The sequence below is a fragment of the Protopterus annectens genome, chromosome 7.part0 (genome assembly GCF_019279795.1).
Source record: "Protopterus annectens isolate FY-2018-M chromosome 7.part0, PAN1.0, whole genome shotgun sequence".
In the NCBI taxonomy this organism is placed as follows: Eukaryota; Metazoa; Chordata; order Ceratodontiformes; family Protopteridae; genus Protopterus; species Protopterus annectens.
The window spans coordinates 92,607,162-92,626,457 of record NC_056739.1 but is presented as its reverse complement, the minus strand read 5'-3'; positions in this window follow the sequence as shown (position 1 = coordinate 92,626,457).

Sequence of the window (19,296 nt, the reverse complement as noted above, 5' to 3'; positions counted from 1 at the left end):
GGGGTCGATATTAGGACATTCAAAGTTGTGAAACTTCGATGTTCTAATATAGACCCCCAATAATTAACTATTTATTTGATGTTCTTCATGTTTCACTGTTGCAGTCATTACATTTGGGGTAATCAGTTGGCCTGAATAACAAAGTCTTGGGTCCTGTGTCGGTTGCTGTCTCCTCTTCCATGACGTCAGGTCGTCAGGGGTATAAAACATGCAGCCGACGCCATTTTATTCAGTCTTTCTTGCCGTGCGGTGCACAAAACAGAAGCAGTTTGCAAGTGCCGGTCGGCCGACTCCTGAAATTTTTGTATTCGAGTTTCAGAACCGAAGTCTTCAAACTAAAGCTAAGTACCCCGTTGGGGAAACTTTTTCTTGCTCCTTACCGATGTCAGTAAAAGTTAATAATTGCATTACTTGTGGGAAGTAAATACCTCATAAGGATTTTCATTTGTACTCTATTCCTTGCCTAGGCCCTGATCACAACGTGCCTTGCTGTCGGTTTTGTGCTAGATTTAACCAACGCACTATTAAGCGTTGGTATATTTTGCTTCTAAATATTTTGGTTCAAGATTTAACTATCCTGAAATGTCATCGGTTAGCAATCCGACTACAAGAGTTCACAAAAACGCAAGGAAAAAGACAGAGACAGACCATTGAGGTCCAAAACCGATGACGAAGCTTCTCCCAAGCCAGTCGCCGGTTCGCCAGTACTCAGTGAGGTGCTTTCTCAGCCCCTGATACCTGCTACTTTTGAGTCGCAGGCCTCTACCGAGACCCATTCAGAGTCCGGTAGGCCGCAAGATTCTCAGAGTATTGAACCCGCTGATGTCTCTCCCTTGGATGGGTCTGGAGCCACTGAGCAGACACCAGCTTCTGAGGGTGTTTTCAGGCCTCAACATTTTTATATTAAACCGATGCCAGCAACAAAAACAAGGTCACAAACAACTTCTATGTCTAAAAAACCAACGCATGAGCCACATGCTCAGGCCCCTATGCCTAAAAAACAGATGATCAAAATGGCTGAGGATTTAATTACCTTGATCAGGGGTTCCCAACCCCCCACTGCTAAGAGGCATAGGCAAGGCACTGATTATGAATCTTCAGATCAGGTTTCCATTTCTTCTGATTCCTCTTCTGATCAGGAATTTTCTATTCCACCCTATGAGGATTCTGATGCAGAGGAATCCATCCCATCCACATCTCCTCCTGAGGATTACTCTTTTGGAGAGACTTTGCATACTTTAAGGGAACATTTTCACTGTGAGAGTCAGGACTTCTCTGAATCAAAAAAGAGGCTTAGGGATTTCCTTCTTCTTCCTCAGCATAGGCCTTTGACAATACCTCCTGTATTAGACATTGTTGATGATGTGCTCTCGGAATCAAGCATGGCTCCTGATCCCTGCCTCTGGCTCCTAGTAAGCCAGACATATTACAGGGTTCTTGACTCCCACAAATTTCTTTTCAAAAATCCTGCTGCTGATCCTGAGACTATTTCTCAGGGTCCCAAGGGTGTTAAGACTTCTACAGCCAAAAATCCTACCCCTTCTGATAGAGATTCCAGGGCGCTGGATAGATGGGGTAAGAAGGTTTATACGTCTGCAACCTTGGCAATCAGGGCTTTAAACTACCAGTTTTGTATGCTTAAATATCAACAGCATGTTATGGACTTACTGAAACAGAAAATTATGTTGATTTCTGATTGTGTGGAAAATAAAGAGATTTATTGCATTCAGCAGAACAGGCTGGAAAGCATACTTTGCAATGTGGTTTTGATTCCTTGGAGGCCTCTTGTAGGGCCGCCGTTACTAGATCTGTGATTAGAAGGTATGCCTGGCTCAAGGAGTAAAATCTGCCTGATCATGTTAAAGCTAAATTGTTGGATGCCCCTTTGCAGCATGATACTCTGTTTGGTAATAAGGCAGAAGAGGTTTTAAAGAAAATGGAGGACAAAGCTAAATCTATGCAAACTGTAAAAGATTTCTTGCATGTGCAGCCACCCAGGTTCAGTAGGCACTGGCCTACTAAAAATTGGTCCTTTCCAGTGTCCAACAGAGCCACTCAGGGCAAACCCAGGCACTCAAAAGGCTCTAGATATCAATCACAGGGTTCTTACAGGTCAAAGCAATGGGGTGCCTCCACCTCCAAATCTGGAGGAAACAAAACACAACCCTACAGTAAGCAGTCTCAATGACTTTCCTCTACCATCTCCAAGCACTTATCTTTTGGCAGCCCCTTGGGGAAAACTAGCACTTCATGCTCAAAATTGGCAGTTAATTACCCAGGACAAGTGGGTATTAAACATAGTATCCCAGGGGTACAGATTTCATTTCCATACTTTGCCAGTTCCAAACGGATGGCCGGATCTGCCACAAAATCAGTGGGCAGAGGCTCAGAAACAAGTTATGTCCCTCATGGATATGGGGGCTATTCACCCGGTACCAGAAAAGGAAAAAGGACAAGGATTTTATTCAAGACTTTTCCTGGTACCCAGAAAAGACAATTCATGGTGTCCAATATTGGACTTACCAATTCTGAACACATTTCCGGACATTCCAAAATTCAAAATGCTGACTTTACAACAGCTACTGCCTATGCTAGGCAAGAATGCTTGGTTAGTAACTCTAGACTTAAAAGAGGCATACCTGCATATCCCAGTAAGGGAATCATGCAGAAGATACCTCCGCTTCAAAGCAGGTTTTCTGCATTACCAATTCTCTGCACTTCCCTTTGGCTTATCTACTGCACCCAGGGTCTTTACAAAGTACCTGGCACCAGTAATTGCATTCTGCAGACAAAGAAACATTCAAATTTATCCTTATCTGGACGATTGTCTCATTCAAGCAGTGGACAAAGACACTCTTCTTCAACATCTGGCATTTGTAAAAAGGCTTCTAGCATGCCTAGGGTACACCATAAATGAAAAGAAATCACAACTGGTACCCTCTCAAATAATTACATTCCTGGGTGCAAGCTTGAATACAACTACCCAGATGGCTTACCTCACGCCCTACAAACAAAGGCAACTGACAACATACTTCAAACTAATGGCAACAAAATCCCAGTTATCTGCAAGACAAATTCTGCAGGCTTTGGGGTTCATGGCATCCTGCATTCTACTAATTCCATATGCAAGACTACATATTAGGAAACTTCAATGATACCTAAAAGGTTTATGGAGTCAGCATTGTCACAGCATGGAAACAATGATTCCTCTCATTCCCTGCCTACAACAGGAGTTTCTTTGGTGGGCAGAGACATGTCACCAAAACAAGGGACTGTTAGTCACTCTACCCCCTGCCACCCAAACCCTAACTACAAATGCATCAGCCTATGCTTGGGGGGGCCCACCTGGCAGGGAGATGCATTCAGGGCAAATGGAGCCCAAACCAAATGCATCTGCATATCAACCAGAAAGAAATGCTAGCTGTTCAGAATGCTCTGACATCCTTCAAGGACTTACTTCATCCAGGACAACTACTGATAAAGACGGACAACACCACAGTTATGTGGTACATAAACAAGCAGGGGGGTACACATTCCTACCCCTTTGCAGACTAGCCATGGCCTTGTGGAACACAGCCTTGACTTACCAAATACATCTTCAAGCTCAATTCCTGCCAGGAAAGCAAAATACTCTGGCTGACGACCTAAGCAGAAATCTTATGGACCCGCACAAAGGGAAACTGGATCCACAAATCTTCAGCATGTTAACACAGAAATGGGGGAGCCCAGACGTAGATCTGTTTGCCTCTCCCCAAAATTATTAGTTGGACAAATTCTGCACAAGAACTCATCACAAAAAAGCATGGAAAATGGATGCTCTATCCTTCAGCTGGAAAAACCTTTCAATCTATGCCTTTCCTCCTCTGCCTCTACTCTCCAAGGTCTTACTAAAAGTCAGACAGAAAAAAACAAAAATTATCCTAATTGCTCTGGACTGATCTTGCCAGCACTGGTACCCACTTCTAAGGAATGTCACACCTTCCTCCATGGTACTTGCCTCAAATACCTCACCTACTGTCTCAGCAGAACTATCAAATTCTACACACTCAGCTCCAAACTCTGAATCTTGCAGCATGGCTAATCAACTAATTATTCAAACCACACCTCTCAGTAAATCTGTGATGGATGTCATTTTGGAAGCCAGAAGGCCTAGTACTAGAAAATCTTATGCTGATGAATGCAAGAGATTCTGTGCTTGGAACCAAGCACAGGGAATAGACACAGCAAAGCCCAATATTCCTCAGATTTTACAATACTTAACTGAGATGCTTGACAAGGGCCTATCCTTTTCTTCAATAAAAATCCATGCCTCTGCCATCTCGGCTCATTACAACACAGAGCCTCCCCTCTTTTCTCATCCACTGCTTAAACAGTATCTTGGGGGGGCCAAAATTTTAAGGCCTCCCAGGAGAGCACCAACTCCTGCATGGGACCTCAATTTTGTGCTGGAAAAACTCACCCTGCCTCCTTTTGAACCAGCAACTACTGCGGATATAAAATTTCTATCTTGGAAAACAGCTTTTCTTTTGGCAGTCACTTCAGCAAGAAGGGTTTCAGAACTACAGGCTCTCATGACAGTGGAGCCTTTCATTATATTTTACCCGGACAGGGTGGCCCTCAGGACCAATCCTTCTTTTATGCCTAAGGTGGTATCCAGTGTGGCTCTTAACCAGACCATTCACCTGCCAACATTTTACCCAAATCCACAAAACAAGGTGGAGCGGATTCTGCATTCATTGGACGTACACATACAACTAAGACTCTACTTAAACAGGACCAAATTTCTAAGAAAGTCTGAGCAACTACTGGTAGCATTTGCTGCAGGATCAGAGGGGAAGGCTATATCAAAGCAGACTATTTCTAAATGGATAAGCCACTGCATTCGTTTCTGCTATTGGCACCATGGTAAACCTGTGCCCAAGGGGATCAGATCACATTCCACCAGGGCTGCCTCTACTTCAGCAGCTTTTCTCAGAGGGGTCCCAAGCAAAGACATTCTAGAAGCTGCTACTTGGAGCTCTGTTCATACCTTCACAAAGCATTATCATTTACCTCTCTTCTCTAAATCCAGGGTAGGCTTTGCCACTGCAGTCCTGCAGGGCCTTATAGCCACTCCTAATGCTGTTTAGTTCCATCCTCCCATCCATAGCTTTGGGATTCTACCCACATGTAATGACTGCAACAGTGAAACACGAAGAACATAGAACAGTTGTGTACACTTACCATAAATGTAGATGTTCGAGTGTATTCACTCTTGCAGTCCGGGTTACCCACCCGCCATCCCCCATTCTATACCTTTTCCTTTCCGTCACTATACTCAAAAGCCTTTGTGGTGTATTTGCTTTTAGTTGAAGGTAAAATTTATGTTTCTAAAAGTGCATCTATATATTTAGAGTTTATTTATATATAGATTTGTGATCCCCATTTGGGGGACACCTGACATCTGGGGCAAAAAAAAAAACTGAATAAAACGGCATCAGCTGCATGTTTTATACCCCTGACGACCTGACGTCATGGAAGAGGAGACAGCAACCGAAGCAGGACCCAAGACTTTGTTATTCAGGCCGACTGAGGGTAACCTGCCAGCAGATTACCCCAAATGTAATGACTGCAACAGTGAATACACTCGAACATCTACATTTATGGTAAGTGTACACAACTGTACTTTTTGTTTACTGGGAAAGTCCAACTGGGCTAAAAGCCCCTGTTAAGTAGTGGCCCAGGAAAAAAAGCTCTAACTTACAACAAATAAGAGAAATTACAATAATACATACTTGCATGATAATGCAAGTAAAATGTAGGTATCTTATACCAATAACAGAGAATAGGAAAGCATGTATAAAACCTGTAATATACATTAACAGAATTTGCACAAGAAATGCATATCAGTATATAAACAGTGTAGAGACTTATTTTTTTATTTAAGTTTGTTTGTCAGAGCAGTATACAGATCACGACAAACCATTTGCAGTCATAGCCTCTTTGTAGGAATAATTAGATTATTTTCATATTAACCTGCTGTCCAGTATGAGTACAGCCCAGTGCTGTGCAGGTGCTGGTTACCCTGCTGTCCAGTATGAGCACAACCCAGTGTTGTTCAGGTGCTAGTTATCCTGCTGTGTAGTATGAGCACAGCCCAGTGTTGTTCAAGTGCTGCATAACCTGCTGTCCAGTATGAGCACAGCCCAGTGCTGTGCAGGTGCTGGTTACTCTGCTGTCCAGTATGAGCACAGCCCAGTGTTGTTCAGGTGCTGGTTAACCTGCTGTCCACTATGTGCACAGCCAGGTGTTGTTCAGGTGCTGGTCAACCTGCTGTCTAGCATAAGGACAGCCAAGTGTTGTCCAGGTGCTGGTTACCCTGCTGTCCAGTATGAGCACAGTCCGGTGTTGTTCAGGTGCTGGTTAACCTGCTGTCCAGTATAAGGACAGCCAAGTGTTGTCCAGGTGCTGGTTAACCTGCTGTCCAGTATGAGCACAGCCCAGTGTTGTTTAGGTGCTGGTTAACCTCCTGCTGAGTATGAGCACAGCCCGGTGCTGTGCAGGTGCTCTTTAACCTGCTGTTGAGTATGAGTACAGCCCAGTGCTGTTCAGTTGCTGGTTACCCTGCTGTCCAGTATGAGTACAGCCCGGGGTTCAGGTGCTGGTTACCCTGCTGTCCAGTATGAGCACAGCCCGGTGTTGTTCAGGTGCAGGTTACCCTGCTGTCCAGTATGAGCACAGCCCGGTGTTGTTCAGGTGCAGGTTACCCTGCTGTCCAGTATGAGCACAGCCCAGTGTTGTTCAAGTGCTGGTTAACCTGCTGTCCAGTATGAGCACAGCCCAGTGCTGTGCAGGTGCTGCTTACCCTGCTGTCCAGTATGAGCACAGCCCGGTGTTGTTCAGGTACTGGTTAACCTGCTGTCCAGTATAAGGGCAGCCAAGTGTTGTCCAGGTGCTGGTTAACCTGCTGTCCAGTATGAGCACAGCCCAGTGTTGGTCAGATGCTGGTTAATCTGCTGCTGAGTATGAGCACAGCCTAGTGCTGTTCAGGTGCTGGTCAACCTGCTCTCCACTATGAGCATAGCCTAGTGCTGTTCAGGTGTTGGTTAACCTGCTGTCCAGTATGAGCACATCCCAGTGTTGTTCAGGTGCTGGTTAGCCTGCTGTCCAGTATGAACACAGCTCGGTGTTGTTCAGGTCCTGGTTAACCTGCTGTCCAGTATGAGCACAGTCCAGTGTTGTTCAGGTGCTGGTTAACCTGCTGTCCAGTCTGAGCACAGCCCGGTGTTGTTCAGGTGCTGGTTAACCTGCTGTCCAGTATAAGGACAGCCAAGTGTAGTCCAGGTGTTGGTTAACCTGCTGTCCAGTATAAGCACAGCCCAGTGTTGTTCAAGTGCTGTTTAACCTGCCGCTGAGTAGGAGCACAACCTAATTCTGTTCAGGTGCTGGTTAACCTGCTGTCCAGTCTGAGCACAGCCCGGTGTTGTTCAGGTGCTGGTTAACCTGCTGTCCAGTATGAGCACAGCCCAGTGTTGTTCAGGTGCTAGTTAGCCTGCTGTCCAGTATAAGCACAGCCTGGTGTTTTTCAGGTGCTGATTAACCTGCTGTCAAGTATGAGCACAGCCCTGTGTTGCTCAGGTGCTGGTTAACCTTCTGTCCAGTATTAGCACAGCCCGGTGTTGTTCAGGTGCTGGTTAACCTGCTGTCCAGTATGAGCACAGCCCAGTGTTGTTCAGGTGCTGGTTAACCTGCTGTCCAGTATGAGCACAGCCCAGTGTTGATCAGGTGCTGGTTAACCTGCTGTCCAGTAGAAGCACAGCCAAGTGTTGTCCAGGTGCTGGTTAACCTGCTGCTGAGTATGACCACAGCCCAGTGTTGTTCAGGGACTGGTTAGCCTGCTGTCCAGTATGAGCACAGCCCAGTGTTGTTCGGGTGCTGGTTACCATACTGTCCAGTATGAGCACCGTCCAGTGTTGTTCGGGTGCTGGTTAACCTGCTGTCCAGTATGAGCACAGCCCAATGTTGTTCAGCTGCTTGTTAACCTGCTGTCCAGTATGAGCACAGCCCAGTGATGTTCATGTGCTGGTTAACCTGCTTTTGGTTATAAGCACAGCCCGGTGTTGTTCATGTGCTGGTTAACCTTCTGTCCAGTAAGAGCACAGCCCAGTGTTGTTCAGGTACTGGTAACCTGCTGTCCAGTATGAACACAGCCCAGTGTTGTTCAGGTGCTGGTAAACTTGCTCTCCAGTATGAGCATAGCCCAGTGCTGTTCAGGTGCTGGTTAACCTGCTGTCCAGTATAAGGACATCCAAGTGTTGTCCAGGTGCTGGTTAACCTGCTGTCCAGTATGAGCTCAGCCCAGTGTTTTTCATGTGCTGGTTAACCTGCTGCTGAGTATGAGCACAACATAGTGCTGTTCAGGTGCTGGTTAACCTGCTGTCCAGTATGAGCACAGCCGAGTATTGTTCAGGTGCTGGTTAGCCTGCTGTCCAGTATGAGCACAGCCCAGTGTTGTTCAGGTGTTAGTTAGCGTGCTGTCCAGTATGAGCACAGCCTGTTGTAGTTCAGGTTCTGGTTAACCTGCTGTCCAGTATGAGCACAGCCCAGTGTTGTTCAGGTGCTGGTTAACCTGCTGTCCAGTATGAGCACAGCCCAGTGTTGATCAGGTGCTGGTTAACCTGCTGTCCAGTAGAAGCACAGCCAAGTGTTGTCCAGGTGCTGGTTAACCTGCTGCTGAGTATGACCACAGCCCAGTGTTGTTCAGGGACTGGTTAGCCTGCTGTCCAGTATGAGCACAGCCCAGTGTTGTTCGGGTGCTGGTTACCGTGCTGTCCAGTATGAGCACAGCCCAATGTTGTTCAGCTGCTTGTTAACCTGCTGTCCAGTGTGAGCACAGCCCAGTGATGTTCATGTGCTGGTTAACCTGCTTTTGGTTAAAAGCACAGCCCGGTGTTGTTCATGTGCTGGTTAACCTGCTGTCCAGTAAGAGCACAGCCCAGTGATGTTCAGGTACTGGTAACCTGCTGTCCAGTATGAACACAGCCCAGTGTTGTTCAGGTGCTGGTAAACTTGCTCTCCAGTATGAGCATAGCCCAGTGCTGTTCAGGTGCTGGTTAACCTGCTGTCCAGTATAAGGACATCCAAGTGTTGTCCAGGTGCTGGTTAATCTGCTGTCCAGTATGAGCTCAGCCCAGTGTTTTTCAAGTACTGGTTAACCTGCTGCTGAGTATGAGCACAACATAGTGCTGTTCAGGTGCTGGTTAACCTGCTGTCCAGTATGAGCACAGCCCAGTATTGTTCAGGTGCTGGTTAGCCTGCTGTCCAGTATGAGCACAGCCCAGTGTTGTTCAGGTGCTAGATAGCCTGCTGTCCAGTATGAGCACAGCCTGTTGTAGTTCAGGTGCTGGTTAACCTGCTGTCCAGTATGAGCACAGCCCAGTGTTGTTCAGGTGCTGGTTAACCTACTATCCAGTATGAGCACAGCCCAGTGTTGTTCAGGTGCTGGTTAACCTGCTGTTCAGTATGAGCACAGCCCAGTGTTGTTCAGGTGCTGGTTAACCTGCTGTCCAGTGTGAGCACAGCCAAGTATTGTCCAGGTGCTGGTTAACCTGCTGCTGAGTATGACCACAGCCCAGTGGTGTTCAGGTGCTGGCTAACCTGCTGTCCAGTATGAGCAAAGCCCAGTGTTGTTCATGTGTTGGTTAACCTTCTGTCCAGTATGAGCACAGCCCAGTGTTGTTCGGGTGCTGTTTACCGTGCTGTCCAGTATGAGCACAGCCCAATGTTGTTCAGGTGCTGGTTAACCTGCTGTCCAGTATAAGCACAGCCAAGTATTGTCCAGGTGCTGGTTAACCTGCTGCTGAGTATGACCACAGCCCAGTGGTGTTCAGGTGCAGGTTAACCTACTGTCCAGTATGAGCACAACCCAGTGTTGTTCATGTGCTGGTTAACCTTCTGTCCAGTATGAGCACAGCCCGGTGATGTTCATGTGCTGGTTATCCTGCTTTTGTTCATGAGCACAGCCCAGTGTTGTTCAGGTGCTGGTTAACCTGTTGTCCAGTAAGAGCACAGCCCAGTGTTGTTCAGGTGCTGGTTAACCTGCTGTCCAGTATGAGCACAGCCCAGTGTTGTACGGGTGCTGGTAAACTTGCTCTCCAGTATGAGCATAGCACAGTGCTGTTCAGGTGCTGGTTAACCTGCTGTCCAGTGTGACCATAGCCCAGTGTTGTTCAGGTGCTGGTTAACCTGCTGTCAAATATGAGCACATCCTGGTGTTGTTCGGGTGCTGGTTACCGTGCTGTCCAGTATGAGCACACCCCAGTGTTGTTCAGGTGCTGGTTAACCTGCTGACCAGTAATTTCACAGCCCAGTGTTGTTCAGGTGCTGGTTAACCTGCTGTCCAGTATGAGCACAGCCCAGTGTTGTTCAGGTGCTGGTAAACTTGCTCTCCAGTATGAGCATAGCCCAGTGCTGTTCAAGTGCTGGTTAACCTGCTGTCCAGTATGAGCACAGCCCAGTGTTGTTCAGGTGCTGGTGAACCTGCTGTCCAGTATGAGCACAGCCAAGTGTTGTTCAAGTGCTGGTTATCCTGCTGTCCATTATGAACACAGCCCATTGTTGTTCAGGTGCTGGTTAACCTGCTGTCAAGTATGAGCAAATCCTGGTGTTGTTCAGGTTGAGGTTAACCTGCTGTCCAATATGAGCACAGCCCTGTGTTGTTCAGGTGATGGTTAACCTGGTGTCCAGTATGAGCACAGCCCAGTGTTGTCCAGGTGCTGGTTAACCTGCTGTCCAGTATGAGCACAGCCCAGTGTTGTGCAGGTGCTGGTTATCCTGCTGTCCAGTATGACAACAGCCCAGTGTTGTTCAGGTGCTGGTTAACCTGCTGTCAAGTATGAGCACATCCTGGTGTTGTTCAGGTGCTGGTTAACCTGCTGTTGGTTATGAGCACAGCCCAGTGTGGTTCAGGTGCGGGTTAATCTGCTATCCAGTATGAGCACAACCTGGTGTTGTTCAGGTGTTGGTTAACCTGCTGTCCAGTATGAGCACAGCCCAGTGTTGTTCATGTGCTGGTTAACCTGCTGCTGAGTATGAGTGCAGCCCGGTGCTGTGCAGATGCTGGTTAACCTGCTGTCCAGTATGAGAACAGCCCAGTGCTGCTCAGGTGCTGGTTAGCCTGCTGTCCTGTATGAGCACAGACCGGTGTTGTTCAGTTGCTGGATAACCTGCTGTCCAGTATGAGCACAGCCCAGTGTTGTTCAGGTAGTGGTTAACCTGCTGTCCAGTATGAGCACAGCCAAGTGTTGTTCAATGCTGGTTAACCTGCTGTCCAGTATGAGCACAGCCCGGTGTTGTTCAGCTGCTGTTTAACCTTCTGTTCAATATGAGCAACAGTCCAGTGTTGTTCGGTGCTGGTTTCCATGCTGTCCAGTATGAGCACACCCCAGTGTTGTTCAGGTGCTGGTTAATCTACTGTCCAGTATAAGCACAGCCCGGTGATGTTCATCTGCTGGTTAACCTGCTTTTGGTTATGAGCACAGCCCAGTGTTGTTCAGGTGCTGGTTAACCTGCTGTCCAGTAAGAGCGCAGCCCAGTGTTGTTCAGGTGCTGGTAACCTGCTGTCCAGTATGAGCACAGCCCAGTGTTTTCAGGTGCTTGTTATTCTGCTGTCCAGTATGAGCATAGCCCAGTGCTGTTCAGGTGCTGGTTAACCTGCTGTTCAATATGTGTACAGCCCGGTGTTGTTCAGGTGCTGGTTAACCTGTTGACCATTATGAGCACAGCCCAGTGTTGTTCAGGTGCTGGTTAACCGCTGTCCAGTATGAGCACAGCCAAGTGTTGTTCAAGTGCTGGTTATCCTGCTGTCCAGTAGGAGCACAGCCCAGTGTTGTTCAGGTGCTGGTTAACCTGCTGTCCAGTATAAGCCCATCCTGATGTTATTCAGGTGCTGGTTAACCTGCTGTTGGTTATGAGCACAGCCCAGTGTGGTTCAGGTGCTGGTTAACCTGCTGTCTAGTATGAGCACAGCTCTGTGTTGTTCCAGTGATGGTTAACCTGGTGTCCAATATGAGCACAGCCCAGTGTTGTTCAGGTGCTGGTTAACCTGCTGTCCAGTATGAGCACAGCCCAGTGTTGCTCTGGTGCTGGTTAACCTGCTGCTGAGTATGAGCACAGCCTGGTACTGTTCAGGTATTGGTTAACCTGCTATCCAGTATGAGCACAGCCTGGTGCTGTTCAGGTGCTGGTTAACCTGCTGTCCAGTATGAGCACAGCCCAGTCTTGTTCATGTGCTGGTTAACCTGCTGCTGAGTATGAGCACAGCCCGAGCTGTGCAGGTGCTGGTTAACATGCTGTCAGTATGAGAACAGCCGAGTGCTGTTCAGGTGCTGATTAGCCTGCTGTCCTGTATGAGCACAGCCTGGTATTGTTCAGGTGCTGGATAACCTGCTGTGCAGTATGAGCACAGCCCGGTACTGGTTAACCTGCTGTCCAGTATGAGCACAGCCAAGTGTTGCTCTAGGCTGGTTAACCTGCTGTCCAGTATTAGCACAGCCCAGTGTTGTTCAGGTGCTGGTTAACCTACTGCCCAGTTTGAGCACAGCCCAGTGTTGTTCAGGTGCTGGTTAACCTGCTCTCCAGTATGAGCATAGCCCAGTGCTGTTCAGGTGCTGGTTAACCTGCTGTCCAGTGTGACCACAGCCCAGTGTTGTTCAGGTGCTGGTTAACCTGCTGTCAAGTATGAGCACATCCTGGTGTTGTTCGGGTGCTGGTTACCGTGCTGTCCAGTATGAGCACCGTCCAGTGTTGTTCGGGTGCTGGTTACCGTGCTGTCCAGTATGAGCACACCCCAGTGTTGTTCAGGTGCTGGTTAACCTGCTGACCAGTAAGAGCACAGCCCAGTGTTGTTCAGGTGCTGGTTAACCTGCTGTCCAGTATGAGCACAGTCCAGTGTTGTTCAGGTGCTGGTAAACTTGCTCTCCAGTATGAGCATAGCCCAGTGCTGTTCAAGTGCTGGTTAACCTGCTGTCCAGTATGAGCACAGCCCAGTGTTGTTCAGGTGCTGGTGAACCTGCTGTCCAGTATGAGCACAGCCAAGTGTTGTTCAAGTGCTGGTTATCCTGCTGTCCATTATGAACACAGCCCATTGTTGTTCAGGTGCTGGTTAACCTGCTGTCAAGTATGAGCAAATCCTGGTGTTGTTCAGGTTGAGGTTAACCTGCTGTCCAATATGAGCACAGCCCTGTGTTGTTCAGGTGATGGTTAACCTGGTGTCCAGTATGAGCACAGCCCAGTGTTGTTCAGGTGCTGGTTAACCTGCTGTCCAGTATGAGCACAGCCCAGTGTTGTGCAGGTGCTGGTTATCCTGCTGTCCAGTATGACAACAGCCCAGTGTTGTTCAGGTGCTGGTTAACCTGCTGTCAAGTATGAGCACATCCTGGTGTTGTTCAGGTGCTGGTTAACCTGCTGTTGGTTATGAGCACAGCCCAGTGTGGTTCAGGTGCGGGTTAATCTGCTATCCAGTATGAGCACAACCTGGTGTTGTTCAGGTGTTGGTTAACCTGCTGTCCAGTATGAGCACAGCCCAGTGTTGTTCATGTGCTGGTTAACCTGCTGCTGAGTATGAGTGCAGCCCGGTGCTGTGCAGATGCTGGTTAACCTGCTGTCCAGTATGAGAACAGCCCAGTGCTGCTCAGGTGCTGGTTAGCCTGCTGTCCTGTATGAGCACAGACCGGTGTTGTTCAGTTGCTGGATAACCTGCTGTCCAGTATGAGCACAGCCCAGTGTTGTTCAGGTAGTGGTTAACCTGCTGTCCAGTATGAGCACAGCCAAGTGTTGTTCAATGCTGGTTAACCTGCTGTCCAGTATGAGCACAGCCCGGTGTTGTTCAGCTGCTGTTTAACCTTCTGTTCAATATGAGCAACAGTCCAGTGTTGTTCGGGTGCTGGTTTCCATGCTGTCCAGTATGAGCACACCCCAGTGTTGTTCAGGTGCTGGTTAATCTACTGTCCAGTATAAGCACAGCCCGGTGATGTTCATCTGCTGGTTAACCTGCTTTTGGTTATGAGCACAGCCCAGTGTTGTTCAGGTGCTGGTTAACCTGCTGTCCAGTAAGAGCGCAGCCCAGTGTTGTTCAGGTGCTGGTAATCTGCTGTCCAGTATGAGCACAGCCCAGTGTTTTCAGGTGCTTGTTATTCTGCTGTCCAGTATGAGCATAGCCCAGTGCTGTTCAGGTGCTGGTTAACCTGCTGTTCAATATGTGTACAGCCCGGTGTTGTTCAGGTGCTGGTTAACCTGTTGACCATTATGAGCACAGCCCAGTGTTGTTCAGGTGCTGGTTAACCGGCTGTCCAGTATGAGCACAGCCAAGTGTTGTTCAAGTGCTGGTTATCCTGCTGTCCAGTAGGAGCACAGCCCAGTGTTGTTCAGGTGCTGGTTAACCTGCTGTCCAGTATAAGCCCATCCTGATGTTATTCAGGTGCTGGTTAACCTGCTGTTGGTTATGAGCACAGCCCAGTGTGGTTCAGGTGCTGGTTAACCTGCTGTCTAGTATGAGCACAGCTCTGTGTTGTTCCAGTGATGGTTAACCTGGTGTCCAATATGAGCACAGCCCAGTGTTGTTCAGGTGCTGGTTAACCTGCTGTCCAGTATGAGCACAGCCCAGTGTTGCTCTGGTGCTGGTTAACCTGCTGCTGAGTATGAGCACAGCCTGGTACTGTTCAGGTATTGGTTAACCTGCTATCCAGTATGAGCACAGCCTGGTGCTGTTCAGGTGCTGGTTAACCTGCTGTCCAGTATGAGCACAGCCCAGTCTTGTTCATGTGCTGGTTAACCTGCTGCTGAGTATGAGCACAGCCCGGAGCTGTGCAGGTGCTGGTTAACATGCTGTCCAGTATGAGAACAGCCGAGTGCTGTTCAGGTGCTGATTAGCCTGCTGTCCTGTATGAGCACAGCCTGGTATTGTTCAGGTGCTGGATAACCTGCTGTGCAGTATGAGCACAGCCCGGTACTGGTTAACCTGCTGTCCAGTATGAGCACAGCCAAGTGTTGCTCTAGGCTGGTTAACCTGCTGTCCAGTATTAGCACAGCCCAGTGTTGTTCTGGTGCTGGTTAACCTACTGCCCAGTTTGAGCACAGCCCAGTGTTGTTCAGGTGCTGGTTAACCTGCTCTCCAGTATGAGCATAGCCCAGTGCTGTTCAGGTGCTGGTTAACCTGCTGTCCAGTGTGACCACAGCCCAGTGTTGTTTAGGTGCTGGTTAACCTGCCGTCAAGTATGAGCACATCCTGGTGTTGTTCGGGTGCTGGTTACCGTGCTGTCCAGTATGAGCACCGTCCAGTGTTGTTCGGGTGCTGGTTACCGTGCTGTCCAGTATGAGCACACCCCAGTGTTGTTCAGGTGCTGGTTAACCTGCTGACCAGTAAGAGCACAGCCCAGTGTTGTTCAGGTGCTGGTTAACCTGCTGTCCAGTATGAGCACAGTCCAGTGTTGTTCAGGTGCTGGTAAACTTGCTCTCCAGTATGAGCATAGCCCAGTGCTGTTCAAGTGCTGGTTAACCTGCTGTCCAGTATGAGCACAGCCCAGTGTTGTTCAGGTGCTGGTGAACCTGCTGTCCAGTATGAGCACAGCCAAGTGTTGTTCAAGTGCTGGTTATCCTGCTGTCCATTATGAACACAGCCCATTGTTGTTCAGGTGCTGGTTAACCTGCTGTCAAGTATGAGCAAATCCTGGTGTTGTTCAGGTTGCGGTTAACCTGCTGTCCAATATGAGCACAGCCCTGTGTTGTTCAGGTGATGGTTAACCTGGTGTCCAGTATGAGCACAGCCCAGTGTTGTTCAGGTGCTGGTTAACCTGCTGTCCAGTATGAGCACAGCCCAGTGTTGTTCAGGTGCTGGTTAACCTGCTGCTGAGTATGAGCACAGCCTGGTGCTGTTCAGGTGCTGGTTAACCTGCTATCCAGTATGAGCACAGTCTGGTGTTGTTCAGGTGCTGGTTAACCTGCTGTCCAGTATGAGCACAGCCCAGACTTGTTCAGGTGCTGGTTAACCTGCTGCTGGGTATGAGCACAGCCCGGTGCTGTGCAGGTGCTGGTTAACCTGCTGTGCAGTATGAGAACAGCCCAGTGCTGTTCAGGTGCTGGTTAGCCTGCTGTCCTCTATGAGCACAGCCCGGTGTTGTTTAGGTGCTGGATAACCTGCTGTCCAGTATGAGCACAGCCCGGTGTTGTTCAGGTACTGGTTAACCTGCTGTCCAGTATGAGCACAGCCAAGTGTTGTTCAAGGCTGGTTAACCTGCTGTCCAGTATGAGCACAGCCCGGTGTTGTTCAGGTGCTGGTTAACCTGCTGTCCAGTATGAGCACAGCCCGGTGTTGTTCATGTGCTGGTTAACCTTCTGTCCAGTATGAGCACAGTCCAGTGTTGATCGGGTGCTGGTTATCATGCTGTCCAGTAGGAGCACAGCCCAATGTTGTTCAGGTGCTTGTTAATCTGTTATCCGGTATGAGCACAGCCCAGTGCCGTTCAGGCGCTGGTTACCCTGCTGTCCAGTATGAGCACAGCCCGGTGTTGTTCACATACTGGTAAACCTGCTGTCCAGTATAAGGACAGCTAAGTGTTGTCCAGGTGCTGGTTAACCTGCTGTCCAGTATGAGCACAGCCCAGTGTTGTGCAGGTGCTGGTTATCCTGCTGTCCAGTATGACAACAGCCCAGTGTTGTTCAGGTGCTGGTTAACCTGCTGTCAAGTATGAGCACATCCTGGTGTTGTTCAGGTGCTGGTTAACCTGCTGTTGGTTATGAGCACAGCCCAGTGTGGTTCAGGTGCGGGTTAATCTGCTATCCAGTATGAGCACAACCTGGTGTTGTTCAGGTGTTGGTTAACCTGCTGTCCAGTATGAGCACAGCCCAGTATTGTTCATGTGCTGGTTAACCTGCTGCTGAGTATGAATGCAGCACGGTGCTGTGCAGATTCTGGTTAACCTGCTTTCCAGTATGAGAACAGCCCAGTGCTGCTCAGGTGCTGGTTAGCCTGCTGTCCTGTATGAGCACAGACCAGTGTTGTTCAGTTGCTGTATAACCTGCTGTCCAGTATGAGCACAGCCCAGTGTTGTTCAGGTAGTGGTTAACCTGCTGTCCAGTATGAGCACAGCCAAGTGTTGTTCAATGCTGGTTAACCTGCTGTCCAGTATGAGCACAGCCCGGTGTTATTCAGGTGCTGGTTAACCTTCTGTCCAATATGAGCAACAGTCCAGTGTTGTTCGGGTGCTGGTTTCCATGCTGTCCAGTATGAGCACACCCCAGTGTTGTTCAGGTGCTGGTTAATCTACTGTCCAGTATAAGCACAGCCCGGTGATGTTCATCTGCTGGTTAACCTGCTTTTGGTTATGAGCACAGCCCAGTGTTGTTCAGGTGCTGGTTAACCTGCTGTCCAGTAAGAGCGCAGCCCAGTGTTGTTCAGGTGCTGGTAACCTGCTGTCCAGTATGAGCACAGCCCAGTGTTTTCAGGTGCTTGTTATTCTGCTGTCCAGTATAAGCATAGCCCAGTGCTGTTCAGGTGCTGGTTAACCTGCTGTTCAATATGTGTACAGCCCAGTGTTGTTCAGGTGCTGGTTAACCTGTTGACCATTATGAGCACAGCCCAGTGTTGTTCAGGTGCTGGTTAACCGGCTGTCCAGTATGAGCACAGCCAAGTTTTGTTCAGGTGATGGTTATCCTGCTGTCCAGTAGGAGCACAGCCCAGTGTTGTTCAGGTGCTGGTTAACCTGCTGTCCAGTATAAGCCCATCCTGATGTTATTCAGGTGCTGGTTAACCTGCTGTTGGTTATGAGCACAGCCCAGTGTGGTTCAGGTGCTGGTTAACCTGCTGTCTAGTATGAGCACAGCTCTGTGTTGTTCCAGTGATGGTTAACCTGGTGTCCAATATGAGCACAGCCCAGTGTTGTTCAGGTGCTGGTTAACCTGCTGTCCAGTATGAGCACAGCCCAGTGTTGCTCTGGTGCTGGTTAACCTGCTGCTGAGTATGAGCACAGCCTGGTACTGTTCAGGTGCTGGTTAACCTGCTATCCAGTATGAGCACAGCCTGGTGCTCTTCAGGTGCTGGTTAACCTGCTGTCCAGTATGAGCACAGCCCAGTGTTGTTCATGTGCTGGTTAACCTGCTGCTGAGTATGAGCACAGCCCGGAGCTGTGCAGGTGCTGGTTAACCTGCTGTCCAGTATGAGAACAGCCGAGTGCTGTTCAGGTGCTGATTAGCCTGCTGTCCTGTATGAGCACAGCCCGGTATTGTTCAGGTGCTGGATAACCTGCTGTGCAGTATGAGCACAGCCCGGTACTGGTTAACCTGCTGTCCAGTATGAGCACAGCCAAGTGTTGCTCTAGGCTGGTTAACCTGCTGTCCAGTATTAGCACAGCCCAGTGTTGTTCAGGTGCTGGTTAACCTGCTGTTGGTTATGAGCACAGCCCAGTGTTGTTCAGGTGCTGGGTAACCTGCTGTCCAGTATGAGCACAGCCCTGTGTTGTTCACATGATGGTTAACCTGGTGTCCAGTATGAGCACAGCCCAGTGTTGTTCAGGTGCTGGTTAACCTACTGCCCAGTATGAGCACAGCTCAGTGTTGTTCAGGTGCTGGTTAACCTGCTGTTCAGTATTAGCACAGCCCAGTGTTTTCTGGTGCTAGTTAAACGGCTGACCAGTATGAGCACAGCCCGGTGTAGTTCAGGTGCTGGTTTACCTGATGTCCAGTATGAGCACAGCTCAGTTTTGTTCAGGTGCTTGTTATTCTGCTGTCCAGTATGAGCACAGCCCGGTGATGTTCATGTGATGGTTATCCTGCTTTTGGTTATGAGCACAGCCCAGTGTTGTTCAGGTGCTGGTTAACCTGCTGTCCAGTATGAGCACAGCCCAGTGTTGTTCAGGTGCTGTTTAACCTGCTCTCCAGTATGAGCACAGCCCAGTGTTGTTCAGGTGCTGGTTAACCTGCTGTCCAGTATGAGCACAGCCAAGTGTTGTTCAAGTGCTGGTTACCATGCTGTCCAGTGTGAGCACACCCCAGTGTTGTTCAGGTGCTGGATAATCTGCTGTCCAGTATAAGCACAGCCCGGTGATGTTCATCTGCTGGTTAACCTGCTTTTGGTTATGAGCACAGCCCAGTGTTGTTCAGGTGCTGGTTAACCTGCTGTCCAGTAAGAATGCAGCCCAGTGTTGTTCAGGTGCTGGTTAACCTGCTGTCCAGTATGAGCACAGCCCAGTGTTGTTCAGGTGCTTGTTATTCTGCTGTCCAGTATGAGCATAGCCCAGTGCTGTTCAGGTGCTGGTTAACCTGCTG